Raw genomic sequence first — 13,595 nt, 5'->3', positions numbered from 1 at the left:
ATACACTTACATAAATATTCAGAAACAAAACATTTAAATTACATTAACAAGTGAACATCAAAAATATAATTTATTAAACTACCCACCCTATTCTTGCACAAATCCATCGACTCTCTAGTGATATCTAAATTGCTAATTAAACCTAAAAAAATAAACATTTAAACATTGAAAATTAAATAATGTACCAATTGATAAATTTTCATACACATTAGCCATTTTTTTTACATTAAAACAAATTAATAAAAAATAAATATTGAATGAATTAATTTCCTGTTCTGTTCGGCTACAAGCCTAGCAAGCATTGGCATAGCCAATAGGTCTTGCCTTTGGGACCTTATAAGTGTTTAGCCATGCAAAAGTAATCGCGATCAAACATCAAAGTGAAAGTAATCGCGGAAAAGCACAGTGCTTGCCCGCGCACATGCACTTTAGCTCTAGGCTGGCCTGGTAGCACTTTTTGGAGCCCTCTCAAAAAGTCTCGCCAGACCAGCGCATGCGCTGGGTCAGGCGAGACCTAAAAAGCGCTACTTGATTATTAATAAGTAATTAAATTAACAAATAAAATAAAGTACACATTTAAAATTACAAACTAATAAAACAAATCTAACAATCATACTAATAATAATATCTAACATTAAAATATCAACTATGAATATAATAAATTCATTTCAAAATGTTTATTACCAATATGGTAAAATAAACAATATTGAATACAAAATTATTCTTCAATATTATAATATATACCAAAGGATCAATATTCTTGCATTCAGTTTTTGACTACACAATATTTTTGAAGTCACAATATTTTTGACATGATATTCATGTCATATGATAGTTAGAAAACAATACTTGTGTCATTCGCAGAGCAGCCTTGGTTTTATATTGCCTTTTCAAATGAATGTGAGAATTTCCTAGTATTTGTGAGTTCACACCTGGAATCAAAAATCAGCCCTGTCAAACATGCTTAAACCAGCCTAACAATGTAATGGGGAGCTTCTAAAATGGCCATGAAGCTTACATGGTTGGCAAATGGCAGCCCATTAGGCATTAGAAGCAGCCCCCTGGCCTGTAGCCCATCAGGAAAATGCCAAAGTGGTAGACTGAACTCTCCAGCCCAATGAGAACTCATTCTTCAATCCCAACCTATTATTTGCAGTCTGCATGAGGTATTCGTGCCCTGTTAATGCTTATTGTAACAAATCTTGTTTTTTGGAAGCACTAAAGGATAAAGGTATCTCTTGGATTAATCAACTGCAGTATGGCTCTCCTATCATTCTCATTCACTACCTTTCAATCTACATATGCTTCACCCTCATCGTTTGCTGCAGAATTTAAATTGTTACTTTATTCTCTTTTGAAAAAACATATTCAAGTCTTTGGAAAAACATGATACTGCTTACCACAAAAAAACAAACAACCTTATTTGAAATAGCTTAGTTCAAAAATTTCTTTTAAAGGCAGAACACGTCAACACTCTATTTCAACTAGATCAAAGTTTTCAAATGCAATTTCATGGGAAAAAAGTCATTCAACTTAATTTAGGGCCTCATTACGAGTTTGGCAATGCGGAAGAGGAACACCCTGCTCCCACACCGCCAAACCTGTGTAGGAACTGCCCGCGTCCGGGTTTTCTCCTGGTCTGGTGGATGGTTATTTGGCATCCCCAGGGCAATGTCTATGAAATAGGCACTGCAATGGGAACCTTAAGAAGTACGAACAGAATGGGCTGCTGCAGTCCATGCCGTGCAGGTACTGGGGTGCATGCACACAGGGGGTCACATGTCAGCATTCACATGGCCTGAAGCACCAGTGGGACCTGTAGGGCCACCATTGTTTCCTCTCCACCACGGTTTTCATGGCGGGCTCACCGCCATGACAACCTTGGTGGAGAGAACACTTGTAATATAGAGGTCCCGCCAAGCATATTGCGGACTCAGGACCACCACGCAACTGCCAGGGAATGTCAGTTCCCTGGCGGTTGTGATGGTTGCTGGGGTCCCAAGGCAGCCTGACCGCCCTAATCGTAATATGGTGGTTGGGCGACCCCCACTGTGAGTCTGGCTGTCCGTGGACCACCAGATTCATAATAAGGGCTTTAGACATTCAAATCTGGGACAAGATTTGGATACAATTATTTAACACCTGTAAATCTGAAAGTGTTACTAAAACATTATTTTTGTCCATAACATTCTTCTTATTACTCCTGTTGGAGTAAGTTTTTTAATTCTAAGTCTGGACTTTACTGAAGAGAATGGTTAATTATTTGACATGTTATGCAACTGTGAGTGTGTGCTACGTCTTTTTGGAAATCTGCTTGGAATAAATGAACTGATATTTCTCTTTCTTTTAATAAAATGTAGTGGGCTCTTTGGAACATGCACATATTGATTATTCCTATGTTATCATACTGAACCTTTTTATTGCAATTGCTTCCAAACATATAATTAATTCTTCGAAAGATTTTTCTGAACTGGCTTTGTATTCTTGTTCGAAAGGACTATGTGACAATCATAGAATCAATACTATTTTTTCTTCTCATCTTAACATCAAAATTAAGACATTTTCTGGTCACCATTCTCTCATTATGTATCGTCTTGAGCACCTTTAAATACTTTGACTGACTGAATGTTACCTATCCTTTTTCTTTCTCACCTCCTTACTAGTGTTGCCACTGTACTACTGTTACCAGGATAGTTATGATAATTTTTATTTTAATTATTTGTTAAGTTGCTCTTCTTTACTTTCCTCTTCTTTCTGTTTCTCTTATCTCTTTCCTTCTCGATCTGCACTCATGTTTATTGGTGTGTATATATAATTGTGTTGATTTATTTACATTTTAACTAATTTAAATGGTGGATTTTTTGTTATATTATCTTGAATGTCCATCTGTATTGTACATTACATTTTTCTTCTTTTTACTAAATTAGTTTAGAATATTTACTGTTTGATATCCTGATTTTTATGATGTTGTGGAGCTACTAAAGTTCTTGAGATTAGGCTTTCGCGTTTAAATGGCAGCTACCCAGAGTATGCTGAGGGCTTCCTCATTGATACCTGCTTGTTACGTCTCAGGAACAGATGTACTTAACTTATGCAAGTTCATCCATGGTCCTCCTAGAAAATAATAAAGGTTCGTTCAACGTTTCACAACATGTCTCAACTCTCAGAATGCTTTTCTTTATTCTCCATGTCCTTCGAACATCTGCAAAAAAAGCAACTGTTATTTGCGAAGGAAATCCTAGATATGCATGCACTGTCCCAGCTGTAGCGATGTTGTTTCATGAATACATAGCAAAGATGCTGTGGGCCACATTGAAGTTATACCAAGAAATCCAAGATAGCCATCACTAGTCTCCTAACTACTGGCCATATTTATACCCGACTGGCGTTGCTTTTGCACCACGCAACTTGGTGCAAGAGCGACGCAAACCTTGAGTCAACTTTTTGAAAGCCACGCGTGCCTTTGAGTGGCTTCAAAAATATGGAGCAGCGCCTAAGACCTACCCTCTGGTATTTTTTTTTGTGCTTCTCACTGCAATTGTTTCTAGAGTCGGCAGTCACTTAGGTGGTGGTTGCATTCCTGCTCCCCCTGGCTACATCCACTCCGGAGGTGTGTTGGAGGTCTATGGCCCTTCAGATGTGGGACAGAAGGTGACAACCCACAGAGTGCTGGGTCCATGTGTTATCATGTTCATCTTTAAGTGCATTGACCCTCATAGTTACCACATGGAATTAATTGTAAGTACCGCAAAGCAGCAACATGGAGACTAAGGACATGGACTTACTTTCCTCCCACTGGATCCTAGATCCCTCTGGTTGGTACCAATGTTCGCTGCTCTTAGAACGAGTGGCATGAGCAGGCACATACTATGATTTATCCCCATACATTCGCATGACATAGACACTGCATTTGGATACATATAACTATTGTAGTTACGTTTGGCATTTTTAGATAAACATTCATGTTTCCATGGTACATTCGCATTGTTATTTCAATGCTTTATAAGCACACGTAGAGAGCCAGAGCTCACCTTTTATGTCTTGTGCCTTATGCACAGATGCATGTACATAGTGGAGCATCTCCAGTGGGAGTTGCACTGCGTCATGAGCCCTGCTTGTTTTCATGACATGCAGACTCTGATCGCACAACTATATTTGTATGTAGAATTTGTATATAGTGCAAGCCTGGAGAAATGGCAAAGACAAGCAGGAAGTCAATGAGGGATAAGAGAGATGGCTGGTTTGTGGACAGTTAATGGATTGTGATGTAGTGGTCTTTAAAGAGATGTGTTTTCAGCTCATTTCTAAGATGGAGCAGTGTTGGGAGCAGGCGATGATGGACACAGGGACGTTGTTTCAGTTCCTGGGAGCATTGATGGAAAGAACTATTGTATTTTTCCCACTTTTTTCCACTTCTTAGTCTAGAAAAACCTGGAGGTGTCCTGGCTATGGGTGTGACGAGGTCCACCAGAGATCGTGAGCTTGTCTGCAAGATGGAAGTGCCAGTTGTGATGGCCTTGTAAACGATGCAGCTGGATTGGAAGATAATGCGGGCTGCAAAAGGGAGCCACTGGAGTTGCATCAGGATGGTGATGATGTGGTCATATTTCTTCAGGATCTGGAATTTGTGCCCATTCATTGTGCTGACCGATACAGTGAAGGTTTGGGATAATTACGTTCACTTTACGCAGAGATTTGGAGATACTTATTTAGCACCTTTTGTTTCTTCAGCTGTTTGTAGTCCTTAACCAATCACTTACAGAATTCTCCATAATCCTATTTGTTGCCCTCGCCTTGCTTGCATGTGCTAGCTTGTTAGTCTAAACTCTATTAACTCTTTCCATCCTGTCACATGATGTATGTGATGCAATGTTGACAGGTTTTCAGCTGACTCTCCTGCGTACGAGTACATTTAGAGTGAGTTTATTAGCGGTATTGGCCCTTATAAACACCCCTAAGAATATAATTCGTATAACGTGTATAAAATAACATACAAAACCTACTTTTTATACCAGATTTGTAGCAATGAAGTCCTACAAGGTGCTGCACATGGTCAACAATAAATTAGTCAACAGATTGTAATTGTCCCTCAAGTGTTTTCCTACTGTAATTGCAACCACAGAAGTTCCAAGTAAAAATAGCATTATGTACATCTACAGTCGTTCGTGTACTACTTTAATGGAGATTTGGACACAGATGTCATGCCCGTCAGTCATCATACATAGGACAACAACAGCTTCAAGTAAGACTTTTTGTCTTCCAAGTTTGGGCATGTCTTCCCTTGACAGTTTGTCTAATGCTCCATTTAGCACTAATTCTGGTTGCATGTCCAGAAGAATTTTCTTAAATTAAGATCTGGGGCCATATCTTACATTGTGCCTCGGGGGTGCAAAGGGTGTGTGCACCCCCTTTGCATGCCTCTGGGCACAATGGAATTACAGAAGGTGCTGCAGACGCTTGGACATCCCCTTCTGTAACACTGATAGCGCTGGTACGCATGTAGTACCAGTGCTATCTTAAGAGGGCGTTCCCTTATTTGTATGGGGGTGTGGACCCTTGCAAATGAGGGAATCTATTTGCCTCTCCACCCGTTCCGTATCATAGACGTGGGCACACAGGGCCGGACTGGGAACCAAAACCGGCCCTGGCAAAGTGCTCGGCCGGCCCCCGGGGTTTGGGTGGTGCCACCGAGCTCTTTGCCAGGGCCGGTTTTCGGACGATTTTGTTACAGGGGCCGCTTTTGCAGCTATGCTGCAAAAACGTCCCTGTAACAAAACCGGCCCCCACCCGTGCGGCGCACCGGGGGATTGCCCGGTGCCCGCTACGGCCAGTCCAGCCCTGTGGGCACAGACCCAAACAGGCCTGCAGGGGGATCATTAATTCCTCTTCAAAGTACAGATGTGTTGTGGCCTGCGCAGAGAAACCCACTGCGGCTTTGAAGCACCGAATGCACTTCCCCAGGGCAGCACCCATTCACAGCTACCCTGGGGGCAGCACACTCATTGTAATAGGGCACACTGTCCCAGTTTGCACCTGGCGCACCGGTTTAAAGATGCCCTGTGGCGCAAACAGGGAGAGAGTACGCTTTCAATAATGTGGCCGCTGGTGTACATGAGTAGTCACTAATTTCCAACACATTACTTATCATATTACAACATTACTGCTCTTCGATATATACATGCAAACGTCCTGAACTAAATACGCTTCTCTTTATTGACAAGTGGGACCATTTACAGCTGAAGATTTTAAGCTCAGGATTTGCACTCTGTGCCATCAATTTGTACAGAGCAGGCAAAGATCTCTTAAGGGCTTCTTCACTTTCACCTCCTCAAAATGCTGATCCACGATCAAAGCCAATGCCGAGCACAGAACAGTTGCAGCTTGGTCACAGGGGAAATTACCCAGCTGTGGGTAATAAGGGATCAATATTAAAATGGGGATAGAATGGTGTATTGTGACACTGATGTCTGTTAACTTACAGCTCCCACCCACTCCTGGCCAAGTGGAAGGTGAGTGCTTTGAATATCTTGCTGAAAGGGCATATGAACAGAAGTGAACAAATGTAGTCTCTAAGACACCGAGGGGCATATTTACAACGAAGTGGCACAGCACCACAAGCAATTTTGCTGCATCGAGCTGTGTCATTTCACAAATGCAGGGATACACCTTTTTTACAAGAATACCACACACCCCTGTGCTCTTCCCTGCAGCGGTGCTAAAACAGCAGTCTATCACCAATGCAGGCACCCTTGCACCATGGCGCCTAGGTTCCTGCGTTGCAGAGATGATTGTGTTTGTGCAGGAAGGGACACCGTCTTGCACAAAAACAATAATTAATGATGTTATGCTCCTTCTATGTGTGCTGCAGAATGCATCACTCATAGAAAGAGCAAAAAACGAGGATAAATAAAAGTATTCCTCCTCGTTGCATCACTTTAATGCCTCCCCTGGAAAAGCATTCGTTTTTGGCGCTGCCTCAGATTTACAAATCCTTTTCAATTTGGAACAGACTCAAAAATACCTGGGTGTTGAGTGGGAACAGCCACAGCAACACCCATGACACGCCCCTTTGACGCAGTGTACCGCGTGAAAGAGGGCCATATTTACAACGCTGTGTAAAGCCATGCAAAGTGGCCAGAACACATTGCCCCTGGAGAGTAAAAAAAAATGATTTTCTGGTGGTGCTAGGGGCTTGCAAATTAGCCCCTTAGTTAATCATGCCTGGACAGATTTGGTGGCAAAGACCTCTTCCTCCTTTTTTAGGTCTCGTGAGCCAAAGGCTCGAAGAGACATTTTATATCTGGGCTTTTCAAAGTGCTGCCGTGGCCTAAAGCTACAGTGCACGTGAACGTGCATGCGCGCAGCGCCATGTGTCTTTCCTCCGTAGCGATCGTAATCACGATCACTTTCACTTTCGTGGCCGCGATTCCAAAGCTTGTTTTCCTTATCTTGGAGCATTTCTCGGCAAGTCACCAGGACATAAATGGCAGAGCTACAGAATAACTTCACTCTTCCATCGAAAGTAAGGTCAGGGAGCCCGACTTCCATTAATTTGCTATTTCACACTTCATTACTCCTCGGGATTTCTGCAGAGCTTGAGTTTTCATCGCTGAGGTGAGCCCAATGACTTCAAATAACGGAATTGTTTCTGATACAGGCTTTGCTCTGCACAGCTGCTCTTTTCTTCGGCTGTCCGTCTCTGTTGAAAACGATCACACAATCTTCAAGTCTTTCTGTGAAATATCAATTTGCCACACACGTGCATGCATTAATTACTTGGAGTGATTTATTGCGCGCGAGTTCTTCGTAATTTCTAGCAACAATCCACTTTTTGTCTCCATTAATGCTGAGCCCGAGTTTCTAATGAGGAATAAGCCAGCAGTTTAATCATAAATCCGTCAGGCATGGGAGGGCAAAGAGGGCTGCCCCGGGGAATGCTAATAAGGCAATACTACTGATGCACACAAAAAGGTTTTTCAAGAATCGTTTCCGTTTTCAGGCACCCTCACTGCATCTTTTCATATTTCAAGTACAGGTCCCAGCCTGATAAACTTTTTTTTGTAGGTATTTTGTTGTATGAACTTTGGATTGGTCCACGTAATCGGAAAGCTGATAACTGCAGTGAAGCAAAATGAATAATTTATCGCGGTGTCTGGACCTGGTCTAATCATTGTTGAACGCTGGAGCTTTGTATCATGCTGTAAGAGGAACTGAACCATCATGAAACCCAATTGGTATAATTTTTTATCGCATCTACTAGCTGATAATTCGACAGCCAGGCACAACTAATTCATCGCGCACTCAAGGCAAGACCATGACTTCAAATCATAAGTGGGTTATGAAATGATAGACACAAAATGAATCAAGAACAAATGGAGAGAGATCTTGTGAGCATTGTCAAACTGTGGGCCCAACCCAAAAAAACACCTTGTTTAATAATAGACAGGGCCTGGTAAACAGGAGGAAAACAGAAGCTGAGGCATACAGGAACAAGCATTGGCATAGCCAATAGGTCTCGCTTTTGGGACCTTATAAGTATTTAGTTATGCAGCACAATATCCTTGTTTACTTTTGTTTTTATGTATGCCGTGGGGTGATGTTATTTGCATAGTGCTATTGCCATTCGTATGACCTTGCAGCGCTGGAGAACCCGAAAATAGAAAATTGGTTATGAGGGAGGGGAGACAATAGTAATATGCTGGCTTAAAAAATATATATATAATTACTAACGTCCTGGAAATAGCAAACACTCCTAGGAAGTTCAAGATTGAGTAAAGCGAAGTGTAAGCAGGAACAACATAGTTGCCTTAACGCTTTTACACTTATTATTCAGAATCAGTGTTTTTGCCAGAAAAGTTAAGAACATGACTACAGGCACCTGTTACAATGTCCATTTTTAGGTCTCGCTGAGACAGCGAAAGCTGTCTCTTTGAGACATTTTGTAAGTGGGCTTTCAAAAGTGCTACCCACATTTGCTGGCCTAGGGCTTGAGTGCACGATGGCGTGTACGTGCACAGCTGCTCCTTGCATTCCCCCCTCCCTTCTCACCCAGCCCTTTGATGCTCTGCTCGATTACTTTCACTTTCGGCGCTTTGACCCTTGCATTCCCCCCTCCCTTCTCACCCAGCCCTTTGATGGTCTGCTCGATTCCTTTTCACTGTCCTTAAATCCCTTTGTAAGTCCATCTTGTTTGGGTCACCTTTGCTTCATTAGACCCATCTTTCCCGACTAGGAACCGGTTATTTTTGTCCACTCCCTTTAATTTACTTTAATAATAAACTCTCGCCTTAAGTGAAACAATTGACTTTTAAATGTCGTTGTAATCTTACAGCCTTGTTCTTAAACAAGAAAACTCCTCTCCTTCCACACGTTTCCCATTCGGCCATCTTTTCTTCAGCAGTAGTTGATAACATTGTGGCCATGTTTTAACCAAAGCATCAGGTTTCTGCAATTTTGTAACGACGTGGTGATGCACATACTCTCTGTATGTTGTACATTCCGCTGCCCCTAATGTGTCCGAGGTTTGTGAGCTGTGATGCATGCTAGCGCGATCCCACGGCATGCGCCTCTTCAGCCCTCCTAAAATATACCATCCTCACTCTCCAGGTTAGAATTCGACACTTCAAAAACAAACGTGTAGCAACGATCTTCTATTAATAATGCTATAATGGCAGCGCTTCTATGGATTCCATCGTAAATGTTCTGTGGAAAGTATTTTTATTTTATCATTTTGCAGTGGTTCCGGTAGGTCGGCAGTCATTGATTCCTTGTTTGTGTACCTTTGCCCAGGGGCGTTTCTTCAATTGGTGCAGCAGGTGCAGTGGCACCAGGGCCCACGAACGCTGATAATTCATGTATTTAATATAACTGTAGCATATTGAGGAGGTTGGGGGGTCATTTACTTACTTGCCCTGGGGTCCATGACACTGAATAGGCTGGTGTTTCGCCACGTAATTTCATTGGTCAGTGTTTAGCATTCGAGGTTGTACTCCTGAGTGACGTGACATAGAATGTAAGATTGATTGAGCCAGGGCATGAAAAGGAAATGCTGCTCAGGGCGCCAATTGTGTAAGGCGTCTAGACCTCACATATGCTCTTCCCTCTGTTTTTCTCTCTGGTCTCACATGTGCTATTCCCTCTGTATTTTCACTCTGCCATCACATGTGCTTTTCCCTCTCTATTTTTCTCTCTTTCCTCACACATGCTATTCCCTCTGTATTTGTCTCTCTTCCCTCACATGTACTCTTCCCTCTGCATTTTTTCTCTATGCTCTCACATGTGCTCTTCGCTCTGTATTTTTTTTCTCTGCCCTTGTATGTGTTCTTCTCTCTATATTTTTCTCTATGCTCTCACATGCTCTCTTCCCTCTATGTTTTTATCTCCGGTCTAACATGCGCCCTACCCTCTGTATTTTTTTCGCTTTGCTCTCACATGCGCTCTTCCCTCTCTATTTTTCTCGCCTCCCTCACATGGACTCTTCCCTCTGTATTTTTCTCTCTGCCCTCACGTGCTTTTTCCTCTGTATTTTTCTCTCTGCCCTCACATACTCTTCCCTGTATGTTTTCCTCTTTGCCCTCAAGTGCACTCTTCCCTCTGATCACATGCATACACAACTATGCACACATACAAACACACACATGCATTTACACACACATATGAACATATACAGACACACACAGACATGCATAAACATATGCATATACATGCACACCAACACACCAACCCCACATACACATATAAACAAGCACGCACACCAACATACTCAAACACATATACATACACACAAACATGCATACACAGACATAGGTATACACACAAACATGTGTACACATCCATGAAGACAAATGAACACAATGACACACCCATACTTGCACACCAACACACACATGTATACACAAACATATACACATACAAACACACACACATGCATACACACAGATATATACATATAGACACACACACTATGCACACACACGCATCTCCCATACTGTCTCAGGGGAAGAGTCGGTGTCAGCTGTCTCCTAGAGGGAGATCTCGCATGAGACAGTAAGACTCAGAGACATGTGGCGGTGGGGAGAGACAGACATGCCTCCCTTTCATTGTGTTGTTGCAAGATGGGGACTATCTTCTGCCACTGGTGCATTCAGATAAGCGGCAGGAAGTTCGTCGGACACATGCACTGGTTTCAATTTCGAGAAAGTGGGGTGAACCTTTCACAGATCGGGAGTGTGTGTCAACTGGTGTTTCTCCTTCACGGCAAGGCCAATCAGTACATTTTGTTTAACCGTGTGGTCATGAATCCTTTAATTGCATAAGTGAGCGGGTATGGATGTAAACAAAAATGTAACACTAATACCACATTTTCTGTCACTCTTGTGAACAGGTTTGCTGTGAATGTATGAATGAGAATGGCGTTTTAGAATACATTGCATGGAAAAGGGTCAACATGGTGTATACGTGTTTTTTTTTTTTTTTTTTTTTATAACATGGTTAACGTCATGATATACCGGATTCGGATGCTTCATTGCAGATCAGTTGTTTGGCCCGTGGTTATTTACGAGTTTGGAAAATACTTTTGTATTGTTTCGATTCTTTTTGTCTCTGCCCTATCTATTGGCTGCGTCCTTACTCTCTCCCATCTTCTCTCTCCACCTCTTTGCTACATGTTCTCTCGTAATGTTTTCATTTTCCCCAACTCTCCTCTTTACTCTCTCTAATTCTTTTTTTGCTCCTTTTCTGTCTCTGTCCCTTCTCTCCTCTTTCTCTCCCCACCTGTCCCTTCTCTAACCCCACTCCTCTTCCTCTGCCCGCCCCCCCATCCCTCTCTCTCGCAGTACTGCAGCATAGGCAGCACCAGGTCTCTGATGCCTTCTCAGTGTTGGCCCTGGGGGTGGAGGAGGTAAGTCAGCCCCCCAAGTGAATCCCATTATCAACAGATAGTGAAACTCTATTTACCAACAAGTACGGAGCGGTCTCGGGTGACGGCTGATGCGAACAGTGATCTGCTCTCTGCCCCGGCAGGGCCTGTGGGGTGGGGGCGTTACCTTACACTAGGAGAGGAAGTAAAAGTGATATCCTCCCCTCCCCCCCAGTCCACCACTGTCTCTCCTCATCCTCCACCCCTCTCTCTCTCCTCCACTTCTGAATCCCTTCCACCTAGGTCTCTCCTTACCCTCCACCTCGGTCTCTCCTTACCCTCCACCTCGGTCTCTCCTTACCCTCCACCACGGTCTCTCCTCACTCTCCACATTGGTCTCTCCTCACTCTCCACCTTGGTCTCTCCTCACCCTCCACCTTGGTCTCTCCTCACCCTCCACCTTGGTCTCTCCTCACCCTCCACCTTGGTCTCTCCTCACCCTCCACCTCAGTCTCTCCTCACCCTCCACCTCGGTCTCTCCTCACCCTCCACCTCCGTCTCTCCTCACCCTCCACCTCCGTCTCTCCTCACCCTCCAACTCTGTTTCTCCTCACCCTCCACCTCACCCTCCACGTGTCTCTCCTCACCCTCCACCTCACCCTCCTCACCCTCCACACGTGTCTCTCCTCACCCTCCACGTGTCTCTCCTCACCCTCCATGTGTCTCTCCTCACCCTCCACACGTGTCTCTCCTCACCCTCCACATGTCTCTCCTCACCCTCCACACGTGTCTCTCCTCACCCTCCACACGTGTCTCTCCTCACCCTCCACACGTGTCTCTCCTCACCCTCCCCACGTGTCTCTGCTCACCCTCCCCACGTGTCTCTGCTCACCCTCCACATGTGTCTCTGCTCACCCTCCACACGTGTCTCTGCTCACCCTCCACGTGTCTCTCCTCACCCTCCACACGTCTCTCCTCACCCTCCACATGTCTCTCCTCACCCTCCACACGTCTCTACTCACCCTCCACACGTCTCTCTCCTCACCCTCCGGGTCTCTCCTCACCCTCCGGGTCTCTCCTCACCCTCCACGTCCCTCCTCACCCTCCACGTCTCTCCTCACCCTCCACGTGTCTCTCCTCACACTCCACGTGTCTCTCCTCACACTCCACGTGTCTCTCCTCACCCTCCACATGTCTCTCCTCACCCTCCACACGTGTCTCGCCTCACCCTCCACACTTGTCTCTCCTCACCCTCCACACATCTCTCCTCACCCTCCACACGTGTCTCTCCTCACCCTCCACGTCTCTCCCCTCTCCCTTCACACGTGTCTCTCCTCACCCTCCACACGTGTCTCCTCACCCTCCGCCTCACCCTCCACATGTCTCCTCCTCACCCTCCACATGTGTCTCCTCCTCACCCTCCACATGTGTCTCCTCCTCACCCTCCACATGTGTCTCCTCCTCACGCTCCACACGTGTCTCTCCTCACCCTCCACGTGTCTCTCCTCACCCTCCATGTGTCTCTCCTCACCCTCCACACGTGTCTCTCCTCACCCTCCACACGTCTCTCCTCACCCTCCACACGTGTCTCTCCTCACCCTCCACACGTGTCTCTCCTCACCCTCCACACGTGTCTCTCCTCACCCTCCACACGTGTCTCTGCTCACCCTCCACACGTGTCTCTGCTCACCCTCCACATGTGTCTCTGCTCACCCTCCACACGTGTCTCTGCTCACCC

The sequence above is a fragment of the Triturus cristatus genome, chromosome 2_1 (genome assembly GCF_964204655.1).
Source record: "Triturus cristatus chromosome 2_1, aTriCri1.1, whole genome shotgun sequence".
NCBI classification, from domain to species: Eukaryota; Metazoa; Chordata; class Amphibia; order Caudata; family Salamandridae; genus Triturus; species Triturus cristatus.
The sequence above is the reverse complement of the archived record's forward strand: the minus strand, read 5'-3'. Positions refer to the sequence as shown.